This window comes from Pinus tabuliformis, chromosome 2_1 (genome assembly GCF_031772625.1).
Source record: "Pinus tabuliformis cultivar Carrire ecotype Pingquan chromosome 2_1, CPIR1, whole genome shotgun sequence".
In the NCBI taxonomy this organism is placed as follows: domain Eukaryota; kingdom Viridiplantae; phylum Streptophyta; class Pinopsida; order Pinales; family Pinaceae; genus Pinus; species Pinus tabuliformis.
Window position 1 is genome coordinate 987,587,886 of NC_142299.1, and position 14,840 is coordinate 987,602,725.

Genomic DNA, 14,840 nt, shown 5'->3' on the forward strand with positions numbered 1-14,840 from the left:
CAAACACTCTAGAGCCCTTGGTGGGTTGAGTTACGAGTCCTCGAAGCCCTGGTTGGACAAATGCTCTGGAGCCCTACAGCAGTGGTGGGTTGAGTTACTAGTCCTGGAAGCCTTGGTTGGAACAAACGCTCTAGAGCCCTGGACAGCTTGGGTAGAGACTGATCTGGTGATGGTTAGTGATGTTCGGTCGTGAGGTGGAATCACTAGTTGAGGGTTAAGGTGGTTTGACCTTTGGAAGCCCTAGTTTGGTTTTGTTTGATTTGTTTCATGAGATCCCACATTCATGCTTGGAATATGGCGCGGGGATGATTGGATGAAAGAGAGATTTGGTTTTGCCTAATCTATGGTCCGGTGGTATGTAGAAGTCCCTGACTTGGTTGGATTTGCATATTTAATAAGAGCTTCTTTTCCTTGGTATTTTCATGAGTAAATGTGCTTGATATTATGTGGCTTTAATGGTTGTTTCCTCATTGATATATATTTGGTTATTTGTTGGTTATAAGTATGTTTTATGACAGTTATGATGTATGGCTCTCATCATGTTTTGGCTAGTATATGAAATGTTAGTGAATGAATGACCTAATAGATAACAATGCAGCTATTGTGAGGAGATATCAGTCCTCTTTGACAATTCTCAGATAAGTATGAGACCCCTATGCTCAGATCTGTTGTTGTGACTTGTATATTACATGTTTGTGATATGTTTGACGAAATGCTTGTCATGACTAGTAGGGGTCAGATCAAGTCCTTATTCAAGTGTTTGCAATAGTATCCTTGTTTTGATGTTAATTGTCATTTTTGGAAGTTTCATGAAGTTTTGGGCAATTGCCTAAGTCCTAGCCCTGAAAAATGGCACAAAATCTAGGGTTGTTGGCACAGAACTGCCTGAAAAAGGCCACATTTGCATGGATTCCTTGTTGTGGGAGCAATTGGAGGGTCCCATTCGCATGCATGCCTTGTCATGGGAGCGACTGAGGCTTTAAGGTAGGGAAAAGGCAAGTTTTCTCAGGGGTTGCGCACCTAAAGTTGTTGGTTGGCTCCTGAAGGTCCTGTAGCTTTTGAGGAAGGTCAGTTTGGTCTTCTCATGTCAGTTCCACTTCCTTAACTGTACTTTGGGAATTGAATCATATCAAGTAACTCTTCGTCACATGTTTACCCCAGTGGACCATTAGCTTGGGTAAATGTGGGAGGAGGGTGTTATGGAGTGGTACCAGAGCATGGTTTCATTCTCCTTAGGTGATGTTTGGTTTCTGTTATCCTTGGATGAATGTGTTGTCATGTGTACATGTTGGTTGGATATGTATCCTTATGCTTGTGTTCTATGTGCTCGTCATGTGTGCATAGTGGTGGTCATGGTTTTCGTTGTGATGTCATGCAGAAGTTGATCATGTTGTTGTTGAAATGTGTTCGTCATGAATGCATGTCAAAGTTTGTATGTAATATGTATGCATGTGTGTCATACATATGTTGTTATGCATGCATTGTGTCTCGTTGGTGTTGAGTTGTGGCATCATGCATGGTAACTGGATGATGAATTGGATAATGTCTATATATTGTGATGATTATGATTATACTTGTATTGTGCTAATTTGGTTTACCTTGGAGACAATATATCCTCCCCTGAACTACACTAAGGTACGTTGGCTTGTTTATGATTTGGTTTAGCTGACATGATATACCTTGCAGGAAGAGAAGATCAAATATGACTAGCAAGATGGTAGACTACAACTCACGAGATTCTCCCTAGATCAAACGAGCTGCATGGTGAGGGATATTCTCCTGACATAGCAGACACTTTGATAAGTTTGAAGGCAAAATAAGGAGTTGCAAAGAAGATAATGATTGAATCATTCAATCACAAGAGAGACTTGTTAAGGCATAGGAGAAACAAGTAGAGGTCAATGTGGTGATTCTTCAGAACTTGTCAGACTTGCAAAGGTAGGAACCACTTAGAATCAGTCATGGACAGGAGGATAGGACTAATGGAGAATATGTTAGCAGGTCACATAATGGGCACAAGTTGGATAGAGATGACACAGTCAGAGATGGAAGATTCTTGGATACACCTGATAGACGAGGCAGTGGATATGGGCTTTACTCTAGTTCTGGTTTAGGCAGGTATCATGGTCATCATCGTTATCATCCTTATAGGAGGAGTGACATGGATATTTGTCAGATGAGTTCAAGAAAGCAAAGCCCCCTATATTCGATGGAGAATGAAGAAGTCATAAGATGTCGAAGCATGGTTGCTTGGGATGAATAAGTTCTTCAGGTTGCATGATTACTCAGCGAACATGAAGGCCATAATAGCTACATTTAGTCTTAAAGGTAAAGAAAATATCTAGTGGGAAGATGTAAAGAATGTCAAAGGCACTTGGGAAGAGGATTTGACTTGGAGTGAATTCGAGAGACTATTCAAGAAGAAGTATCTATCAGAGGGATACTACGATGACATGGCAAAATAATTCTATGAGTTGAAGATGGGATCTATGACCGATGAGGAGTACACTAGCATATTCTTGGAGTTATTGAGGTATGTGCCTTATCTGAAGGAGGAGAAAGCGAAGATTCAGAGATTCATCAATGGGTTGTCGGTAGCATTCAAAGACATGATTGAGTTTGATGAGCCTAGATCATTAGAGGAGACCATCTGAAAGTTAAAGCATTGTTATGAACAATCGAAGCACAAATCTGAGACTAAGCAGGACTGGAAAGGTAATGAGAAGAATAAAGGAAAATGGGATAAGAAGCGAACAAGACCTCGGGACACATGTAACAAAGAGAATGCAACACCACCTAAGAAGTTCAATGCATCTGATAGAGGACAGGGATTTCGGTCTGAGGAGCAGAACAAGGGTGATGACAAGAAACCTTTACAATGTTGGACTTGTGGCAGAGAGCATTGCAGGAAAGATTGTCCATCAAAACAGGGTGGTAGACCTCATATCTACAGTGCACAGGAAGCGCAAATAGTGGGGGATGTTGGACAGAATATTCCACGGGTCTATGTGGCACTAGATAATAGGCAGGCAGATCACTAAGCGTCTATTATCGAGATGGACAGTAAGCTTTGTGATCAAGTTGTTTCTATTTTGATTGACCCTAGATCTAATTATAGTTATGTTAATCCTGGCTTGGTGGATAAGTGTGGTTTGAATAAAGAAGTGCATGCAGAGTCTTGGTTAGTGCAGTTGGCTACAAATACAAAGAAGACAGTTCATCATTAGGTAAGAGCTTATGCATTCGAGTTAAGTGGTATGTCTACATCAACACATTTAAATGTACTACCATTAAGATCATATCTTCATAGGATCAAAGTGGATTTTTATGACAAAGCTATTTAGTGCTTGGATGACAATGGAGAACAAAGGATCTTGTAGGGTAAGAAAAAGGCAACATCAGTGAGAATGGTGACATCTATGCAGGCCAAGCGCAGTAGTAGGAAAGGGTGTGTGTTATTCCCAGTGCATATTTCTAGTGACAAAGGTAAGGAAGTTGAGGATGTAGATGTCTTAAGTAGGTACCAATTTTACAGTAGTTTTAGGATGTGTTTCCGGTAAAGATTTCAGAGTTTCCACCTCACACAGAAGTGGACTCTTCTATTGAGTTGGTAATAGGGGCAGCACCACCATCAAAGGCACCAAAAAAGATGAGCACACCAGAGTTAGTGGAACTGAAGTTGCAGTTGAAGGAAATGCTTGACAAGGGATACATCAAGCCAAGTGTGTCACCTTGGGGTGCGCTAGTGTTGTTTGTAAAGAAGAAGGATGGAACTCTCAGGTTATGCATTGATTATAGGCAATTGAACAAAGTGGCCATCAAGAACATGTATCCATCGTCGAGGATTGATGACTTGTTTGTTCTGTTGAAGGGAGAAATAATGTTCTCAAAGATTGATATGAGATTAGGATACCATTAGGTACGCATAAAAGAAGAGGACATCTATAAGAATGCTTTCTGGACCAAGTGTGGGCATTATGAGTTTGTTGTAGTTCCATTTGGTTTAACTAATGCTCCAACTACTTTTAGGTGCTTTATGAATAATGTATTCCATCCTTATATGTATAAGTTTGTTATTGTATTCATTGATGATATATTGGTATATTCTAAGAATGAGGAAGAACATGTCGAACATTTAGCAGCAATATTGAGATTGCAACGAGGGCATCAGTTGTATGCCAAGCTTAGCAAATGCAATTTCTTTTAGACAGAGGTACATTACTTGGGACATGTGGTTTCCAAGGAAGACATAGCAATGGATATAGAAAATATAAGGGTTATCATGGAGTGGGCAGCTCCTAGGAATATGGATAAGGTAAGATCATTCATGGGATTAGCAGGTTATTACAGGAAGTTCATCAGGAACTTGTCACAAATTGCTTATCCTATTACATAGTTGCAAAGGAAATGTAAGGAATTTGAATGGACAAAGGAATGTGTGGCCAGTTTTGAGCAGTTCAAGTAGTTGTTGACAAAATCTCCAGTTTTAAAGATTTCAAATTCGGACAAGGAGCTTGTGGTATGTACAAATGCTTGCAAGAGAGGGCTTGGTGGAGTCCTTATGCATGAAGGACGAGTGATATGCTATGAATCAAGGAAACTAAATGAGCACGGACAAAATTATCTGACACATGATCTTGAGTTGGCAGCAATCATCCATGCATTGAAGATGTGGAGACATTATCTTCTTGGTAGGAGGTTTGTACTGATGAGTGATCACAGTGGACTGAGATACTTGTTTGACCAACTGAATCTAAATGCCAGGAAATCTAGGTGGTTGGCCACGATTAGTGAGTTTGGCTTCGAGATCATGTACATTAAAGGTAAACAGAATAGGGTTGTAGGTGCTCTTAGTAGGAGGATACAGGAAAATTGTATGGCAGTTATGAGCTCCCATGGGACATATTTGCAGGATCGGATCTTGCAGGCAAGTCAACATGATGACAGGTATAGGGAGCTTATGCACATGTTACAACAAGGTACAAGTGATCAGGATGTCAACTATCATCTCACAGCAGATGGCTTGGTCAGATTTAGGGACATGATATATGTACGAGACAATAGTGATCTCAAGAAGCATATCTTTAGATAATTTCATGCTAAGCCATATTCAAGTCACCCAGGATATCAGAAGACATCGACAACAGTGAATAAGTTCTAATATTGGCTGAACTTGAAGAAAGAAGTGGCAGGTTTTGTGGCTAGGTGCTTAGATTGTCAACAGGTAAAAGCAAAGTGTAAGCATCTAGGTGGTCTACCGCAACTGAGTCCAATTTCATAGTGGAAATGGGAGGTCATTTCCATGGACTTCATTATAGGTTTTTCAAGGACATCTAGACATCATGACTCTGTTATGGTTATGGTTGAAAGGTTGACAAAGGTAGTGCACTTCATTCAAGTGAAGTCTACATATTCAGCTAATGATGTAGCACAAGTCTTCATCAGATATGTAGTGAGGTTGCATGGTGTTTCGAAGAAGATTATGTCAGACAGGGATGCCAAGTTCACTTCTAGATTCTGGAAAGAGTTATTTGCAGGGTTGGGGATAGAGTTGGCCTTCAACACAACTTATCATATGTAGAGAAATGGACAAACAAAGAGGGCCAATAGGATATTGGAGGACATGTTGAGGATGTTCAACAATGAAGGTGGGAAGAGTATCTTCCACCGGTTGAGTTTGCTTACAACAATGGGTACCAGGAATCTTTGAGGATGATTCAGTTTGAGGCACTTTATGGGCAGAGTTGTAATACTCCCATCAGTTGGAGTGATCTAGTTAACAGGGTGTTGATAGGACCAGACACGTTGGTAGAGATGGAACAAGAAATGCAGGTAATCAAGAAGAATCGAAAGGAAACACAGGACAAACATAAAAGTTATGTAAATTACAACATGTTGTTTAAGGAGTTTTAGGTCGGGGAACAAGTGTATTTGTGCATCAAGCCCAAGAAGAGCTCCTTTAGGATTGGATCACGTGTCAAGCTTGCACCTTGGTATTGTGGACCTTTCAAGATCCTTGAGAGGATTGGACCAATAGCCTACCGACTTGCACTATCTTTGACAATGAAAGTCTGTGATGTTTTCCATGTGTCATTGCTTAAGAAGTATGTTAAAGATGTTGATCATGTGATTGGATGGTTTGTATTGCAATTGGAACTAGAAGGATAATTACATCCAGAACCTTAGTTCATTTTGCAAAGAAAGATGCCCATGCTTCAGAACTGAGCAATTGAGTAGGTTAAAGTGCAATGGAAGAACTTTAGGCCCGATGAAGCTACATGGGAGATGGTTGATTAGATGTGGACTATGTATCCTTCCCTATTCGCTGGTTGAGCGAATGTTTTTGGCGTATGTTTTGGTGTGATGTTTTGGTATATATGTATATGGATGTAAATACTACCATGAGTTGTGTTATAAAGCTCTAATAAGTGATATGGTTGTTATGTCATTATGATTGTCATGTTGGTCATGTTGGTTGCTTCTCAGTAGGATGATTATTGTAAATATTGCAATGAGCTAAGTTATAAAGCTCCATGGGCAGTATGGTTTGCTTTTCAACGGTCTTGCTAGTTGTAGGTGTCATTGAACACCAAGGACAGTGTTCCCCCAAGGGGGAGGGTTCTGTAACAACCCTAGTCAAAAATCCATGTAATAAAGTCAATAAAGGCAAAATAATAATCAAGGTCATGGGATACGTATTCCAAGCTGAATGTTGGGCAAAAACATAGTGATGGGGATCACTTGTGATTAATTAATGGCTATGGAAATTGGTAAAGGCAATGGCAAATACTTTAGAAAGGCATAAAGCATTTATTAGCATTTTATTTATAAAAACAATGGAAACTAGGAGAAAAGGAAGGTGAAAGGTCAGAAGTTGCATGTGAGGAGGAAAATGAAGGAAAATAATGGAAAATGAAGAAAATATAGGCCTCAGTAATTAAAAGGATTACGAGGATCAGTTTGTAGCTTTTTGTTAGTTCAGTTTTGGAGCTCTTATTTTGTACTCTCTCTCTCATACTCTTGGACACTTAGAGTTTTCTTGGAGCACTCTTGGAGGAGTGTGGTGTACTTGGGCATTGGAGCAAGAAGGCAAAGGAAGAGTAGGAAAGCGCAAGAGGACATCAAGATCAGCAATTTCTACAGGTTTTGCTTGCAGGTACCGAGTTGCATGTATTATTTCCTTGCTAGTTTTGGCATTCATGTCACATGCACGTGGTTTCTTGGTTATGATTTTTCATTGGCATGGAGGATTGCCTGGATTGATAATGGTTTTTCCTAGCCTTGCCATTTCCTGGATAACCATGGTGTTGTGGGTTTCTTTCCTTTTGTTTTCTGGTTGGTTCTCATGTTCCTTTGGTTGTGGGTTGAGTTAGTACTTCTTGGAGCCTTGGTTGGACAATTGCTTTGGAAGCTCTGTAACAACTTGGGTTCAATTATTAGTCCTAGAAGCCTTGGTTGGAAAAATGCTTTAGAGCCCTTATTGGGTTGAGTTACTAGTCCTAGAAGCCCTGGTTGGACAAACGCTCTAGAGCCTAGAAACATTTGTGGGTTGAGTTACTAGTCCTGGAAGCCTTGGTTGGAACAAACACTCTAGATCCCTGGAAAACTTGGGTAGAGACTAATCTAGTGATGGTTAGTGATGTTTGACTGTGAGGTGAATCATTGGTTGAGGGTTAAGGTGGTTTGACCTTTGGAAGCCCTGGTTTGGTTTTATTTGATTTGTTTCATGAGATCCCACATTCATGCTTGGAATATGGCGCGAGGGTGATTGGCTGAAAGAGAGATTTGGTTCGAGCTAATATATGGTCGGGTGGTACGTGGAAGTCCCTGACTTGGTTCGATTTGCATATGTTAATAAGAGCTTCTTTTCCTTAGTATTTTCATGAGTAAATGTGCTTGATATTATGTGGCTTTAATGGTTGTTTCCTCATTGATATATCTCTAGTTATTTGTTGGTTATAAGTATGTTTTATAATAGATATGACGTATGGCTCTCATCATGTTTTGGTTAGTATATGAAATGTTAGTGAATGAATGACCTAATAGATAACAATGCAGTGATTTTGAGGAGATATCAGTCCTCTTTGTCGACTCTTAGATAAGTATGAGACCCCTATGCTCAGATATGTTGTTGTGACATGTAGACTACATGTTTGTGATATGTTTAACGAAATGTTTGTCATGATTAGTAGGGGTCAGATCAATTTCTTGTTCAAGTGTTTGCACTAGTATCCTTGTTTCGATGTTAATTGTCATTTCTGGAAGTTTCATGAAGTTCTGGGCAATGGCCTGAGTCATGACCCTTAAAAAGTGGCACAAAATTCAGGGTCGTTGGCATGGAACTGCCTGAAAAAGGCCACAGTCGCATGAATGCTTTGCTGTGGGAGAGATTGGAGGGCCTAGTCGCATGCATTCCTTGTCATGGGAGTGACTGAGGCTCTAGGGCAGGGAAAAAGCAAGTTCTCTTAGGGGTTGGTTGGCTCTTAAAGGTCCTGTAGCTTCTAGCGAAGGTTAGTTTGGTCTTGTCATGTCAGTTCCACTTCCTTAACTATACTTGGGCAGTTGAATCATATCATATTAACTCTTCATCACATGTTTACCTTGGTGGACCGATTAGCTTGGTAAATGTGGGAGGACGGTGTTACACAAAACTAGGGAATTTAGGTCATAATTGCATGGAAGCGAGCTTATGAGTGCAGTTATAGCCTCATAATCACATGCACAGTGCGTCAAGGGTGCGCTTATGGAGCTAAGTCAATGAAAAAGGGTTCTAGATCAAGGATTCATCACTTGGGGTGGTTATCTGACTCCTGAGTGATCTACAGTCCTTGAGGGAACAGTTTGTAGGCCCCACTTTCATCATTACAACTTGGAGGTCGGGTCATGTCATAGTAGCACTCAACTCACATTTACCCTGGAGAGCTTGTAAAAGAAGGCAAATGCGGGGTGACGGGTTACAACACCCATGTTCTCCTTCTTAAAAAGCCCGGAGGGGGTGGATCCAATGGTGGAAAGGGAGGAATTTTTCACCATTGGGCAATGTTTAATCCCCGTGAAGGCCTAGGTTTGAAGTGATGGGGGCACATTGAGGTAGTGGTCGAACATGTAGTTACACCAACAGAGACAATAATAAAAATGGTGTCGTGACCCGTGCATGCATAAGTGGATCAAAGCCCACCCCCATGTCCTTGTTTCAAGAGCCCCCGTGTGTGTAGATCAATTGGTGATAGAGTGTACTTTTAAGACACTCCTTTCCACGTTGTTGATTTTGTTGGTTCAAACCTTGATTATCCCATTTGTTGTGCTTGGGGGGTGTGTGGTGCACCTAGAGGTTATTGTGGTAGTAGTTAGAATCAACCTCATGTCATGCAAATACGGGCCTAACATAATTGTTGATTCCACCTCGATCCATTTTAACCCCAAATCTATCAAGCGTCAAGAGGGTTTAAATCTCTCATGTGAAAATTTTATTAAATGATCTCGTGACCCATGCACACAAGTGGATCAAATCCTACACCCATGTCCTCCTTTTCTAAAAGCCAAAAGGTGGTGGATCCATTAGTGGAAAGTGAGGAGTTTTTCACCATTAGGTAAGGTTCAATTCCTATAAGGGCCTAGCTTTGGAGCCACGAGGGTACCTTGAGGTAGTGGTCAAACATGTAGTTGCACCTAAAGAGACAAAAATGGTCCAGTGATTATGCACACATAAGCGGATCAAATCCCACCTCTATGTCCTCCTTTCAAGAGCCCCCGAGTACGTAGATGAATTGATGATAGAGTGCACTGTTAAGATACTTCTTGCCACATTGTTGGTTTGAACCTTGTTTATCCTATGTACTGTGATTGGGGGTTGTGTGGTGTAGCTAGAGGTTATAGTGATAAAGGTCAAAATCAACCCCTTTTCAAAATACGAGCCTGACTTAGTTATTGATTCCTACGAGCCTAGATCCATTTTAACCCCAAATCTATTAAGCACCAAGAGGGCTCAAATCTCTAAGGTGAAAACTTTTCCTCATGTTTTTCACTCAAAAAGATATTTGCACCTCTAAAGATTTGATCCCTCTCAATGCTTGATAGATTAGAGGTTAATGTGGATCTAGATTGATTATTAAGAGATGATTCTCTATTAAGCATCAAAATCAAAACATCTATAGCAATGTATACATGTATATAAATAACTTTCTTGATGGCATAACACAAACAATAAGCATTAAATTGTAGAGCATTTAACATTCATTGCAATGTATACACTCATATGCAACAATGGATGATCACACATATAAGCATTTCTAGCAATGTATGCAGACAAATACACCAATGGAACTTTTCACATATATGATCCAGTTAGATCTTTTCGATTGAGTTATGGTATAGCATAAAAAAGTGAGAGTTTTCCTACACTAGCCCATGTTCAATTCAATACAAATGGGGAAATCCTTAAAATGGCATGTTCAGGGAGAGATTTTGTTAACTTTGACCCAATCCCAATGGATACAAATAGATTTCAATAGCGATATTAGGGCAAATAAGTCCCCATCTATGACCATAAAAAGGTTGTTACATTAAAATAATAATAATCATAATAATAATAATATATATTTTTTTTTCAAATAACAATTCAAGTGGATCTTGTTAATTGTGTCACTTGAATGGTTGGGAATAAAAGTTGTTACCCTCCCCACTCAAATTCAATTGTCACTTATGACATGTTTGCTCTTAGTGAGTTAATTGTCGATGAATTATATATGATCTAATTATGAGTTTTTGACTTGGCCTTGAGTAACGAATAATTTAGGGTTTACCTAGGTACCACCTCTAGAATGAAAATAAGTGTCTAGGAAGTTTCCCCCGATATATGTTACTTAGAAAAAAAATCCAAGTGGATCCTAAAAATTCTAAGGCATTGTTTTTTACGTCAAGGATGGAACCCTTGTTTGCTATTATATGTGGCCTTGCCCATATTAGTAAATTGTTGACCATTGCTTGAGGAAATAACAATCCACTGACAATTGTTATGAGCGATCATTCCATGGTTATATGCAAGCTATTCTCTCACAACTATAAGCATCAACTACTCAATACCCATTATGAACAAGCATCAGACCTTATGATCACTATGAGGTGTTAGAGTTATGTGAGGATTCTATTTGATGTTTCATGCAAGTTTGTGGCTTTAGCAACAACAATGAGAGAAGATCTTGATGCATAACAATCATGGTTCTATGTGACTCCATCAATGGGATAGGGAAGTTGAAGTGAAAAGCATAAGCCAACCAATCCATAAAAGGAGAACATGTGTTATATTAATTACCTATGCAAGCAAATCCCTTAATTAAATGTGAGATTAAAGGAGTACAATAAAGAGAAAGAAGAGAGCTACTTGTATTGATACATGAGAAGAAACAACATGGAGCTCAAGCAAGATTATAACGTACTCAAATATACTTGAATCCTATCAAATATGCTCTACTAAACAAACTCAATTACCATCTCCAACTATAAGTGTGATAAATGAAATGGACACCAAGGAAGTCATACACAAGAGATTTGGTTAGTGATGTCAAACCTATCAAAGATGAAATGAACAAGCTCATAAAATTATACCATGAGCATAACAAAAGATCCTTGAGCCTCATAATCTTTGGTTTCAAGAAAAGAAAGATGAGGACACATTAAGAATAACAAAAGAAAAACTACAAACACATTGTAAATAAAGAGCAACTTGTTTCACATAAGCAAATAGTTTGAGCAAAATAATTGAGCACAAAGAAAGGTTAATCCATGTTAAGGTGAGCTTTGATGACCATCAATATGACTTAATAAAACTTCAAGTTTAAAGGGTTAAATAATATTTATAAATGAAAATACTATTACAAATTACCAATTTGAATTAAGAAACGAACTTCAAAAGGTAAAGAAGGCCAAGAATGAAGGAAAATTGAGATATATATATATATATATATATATATATATATATATATATATGGAATAATAAAAATAGGAATTTGGGATAATAATAAATAGGAATTTGGGACACTTCAAATACTCTCCAGAACTGTTGTGGCTTTCCATAGAGTAAAGAGCCTCTATTAAGTTGGATCTATAGTGAAATTGACATTATAATATTTGTGGAAACTGGGGAGCATGAAGAATCTAAGGTCCCTAACATAAAAGAATTTGAATTATGTTTGGTGTGTAATAAGGGATCCTACTGTAGAGGGATCAAAAGCATAGCTTGTTACATGAAAAATAACACCTTTTTCCTCACATTAAACTTCACGAGAAAGACCTCTTCAATCAATACATATGGATGGAGATCCTAAGTATTAATGCTAAGAATATTTCTATACCAATTTGTTATCTTGTGCCTATTATCTCCACCTTTTATAAGAAAAACAATATAGATAAAATTTTCCTTGCAATGACTTGGAAATATATTTTTACTATCTAATAAATGATGGCAATATCCTCTTGCTACGGGACTTTGATGTTAGAACAACAACTAAATCAATCTATCATTTTAAGCAATGATTTCGACCCCTAATATCAGGGCTAGATGAAGACCTTGTTTAACTAGTAGATATAAAAGAAACTCTAAAGATTTGGTCAATAATTTGTTCGGCACTAAGTTAATCAAGCTATATAATTACCCAAGTGTAATAATTTGTAATGGTCTAATGAAGTGGTTGAAATCCAACCAAATGACTTGTGTTCATAGGCTTCATAGTAATGTCATAGATTATGTGATATCCAATATCCTCATATACAACCAAATAGTAATTTTTGACCACTTGAATATCCATGAGCCTAACTTTGATCATAGACCTATAATCCTAACTCTAAACATTATCATGCACAAAAACCAAATTGAAAAGAATTATGATAACCAAAAGACCTTGAATCTTGACAAAAGAAAAGATGATTTTTTAATGGATTTAAATAATGAACTAAATCTCGTATCAAATAAGAACGATATTGATTATGTCTACCATGATTTATAACTTGTAATGCCCCATTTTGATTCGTTGGTGATGATGTAATTAATTATGTTGATTATGTTTTATTAACATGGGTGTGAGGAACTAGTTAGACCTAGAAACAATGTGTTCATACTTTATCTTTATGAAAGATGTTGAACAGTTGAATGAAGGATAAGCATTCATACTGATCATGATGTTGTGAGTAGAAATTGGTGAATGAAATAATGGGAATTGTTTCTTGTTGAAATAACCCTTGTGGAAATCCTTTTGCTACACCAGCTAATCAAGAGAGTTGGTAGTTGAACAACTAACCTTCCATAACTGTGAGGGGTAGTTGAAAATGGTATAAAACCATCACTTTATGGTACGGGCAAGTACCCATCTCGAATTTTATTATCTACCTTAGAATTGTTGATCTAACTCATAAAATCTCATGTTGAAAGGGACAAAAAGAAGCCAAGGGGCAAGTAGAGAGAAAGGTATGCACATGAATGGGTCTAAAGGAAAAATATGAGTGGAAAGTATGTGCCAAAAACATTATAGTTTGTGGCACAATAGTGAAGGATTTTTAGATCCATTTTCTAGCTAAAGAAATCAAACATAAGTGCCCTTAACTTGAGATGTAAAAGAGAGTTGTGTTTCTGGGTGTTCATTGGGCCAGCACAAAGGCACTAAGAGGGGAGGTTGCTAAAAGATTGTTAGGTTAGTGAAGGGACTTCCTTATGTTGTGTAAGCTAGCTGAGAAACCACTTGTGGCTTTGTGTGGGCTCATAACTCAAAAGGTCAGAGGAAAAAACTTTACCAATTTTTTGTTATGAAGGAGAGTGGCCTTCATGCTCCTCTAGTTCAAAGTGAAAATGTTCCCCTAATGCCATCATGGTAGAACTAAGGGGTGCAAAGCTGGAAAAGAGCTAAATAGATAGTTGATTCTATGGTTGGATGGGAAAAGGCTCACCCTTGATCAGTTACATGCAACATTTAAATAAAATCAAATATGTATTCTTGTGATTTAATAGTAATGCAAATTTTTGGAGTGTCCTAAAAATGATGCTTGTGGACATGTAAAGAATCTTATAACCGCTAAATTGAAAGTTGGATTTGTATGTGCATGGTTGTATATTTGAATTTTAATAGGAAATAAGTATATTGCTCACAGAAAAATCTTAACTAATAGATGCCTTTAATGATATGGTAGTAGTAAGCCTCTTGAAAGAGAATTTATGGTTGAAAGGGCATAAGAATTCTGCTTTTGGCTTCTTGAGTAGTCTTAATGAGTAGCTTATAATGGAAGACTCCTAGTGGGTCTCAAATATGAGGTTTGGACTTGCACCAACCATGTAAAAGAAGCATTTCCCTTGAACCCCCACTAGGGGGGCTCTAAAGAATCATTATTGCCCCCTTGGTGACAATAGTAAGGGGCCAAGCCTCCTTACATACCCCATCACGAGCAAGCATCCAAATGTGGCTAAAAATGAAACCTTTGAATTAGGAAGATAACCAGGCTTCACAACCAACAATACCTATCTCGAGGTGGGTGGGGTGGTGGGGGGGTGATGCAAAGGCAACGAGTAGTGGGGGCATTCTTAACCTTACGAGAAACAAGCTATGAGTGGGGTTTGTGTTAGACCACAAAAAATTAAGACAAGGCATTGGCTTTAATGTGAGGGGTGATGATTTTAAAGAAAATGGGCATAAGACAAATATTGGCAATAGGGCATTCCATAGTTAAAAATATGAGAACAATCCATATGGGAGGCAATTCGTTGACGTCTTAAATTTTTTTGAACTTAATGAGATAGTTTGGAACTCTAAACTTTGTTTTGATTAGTTGGATGATTTGGTTGCAACCACTTTTAAATA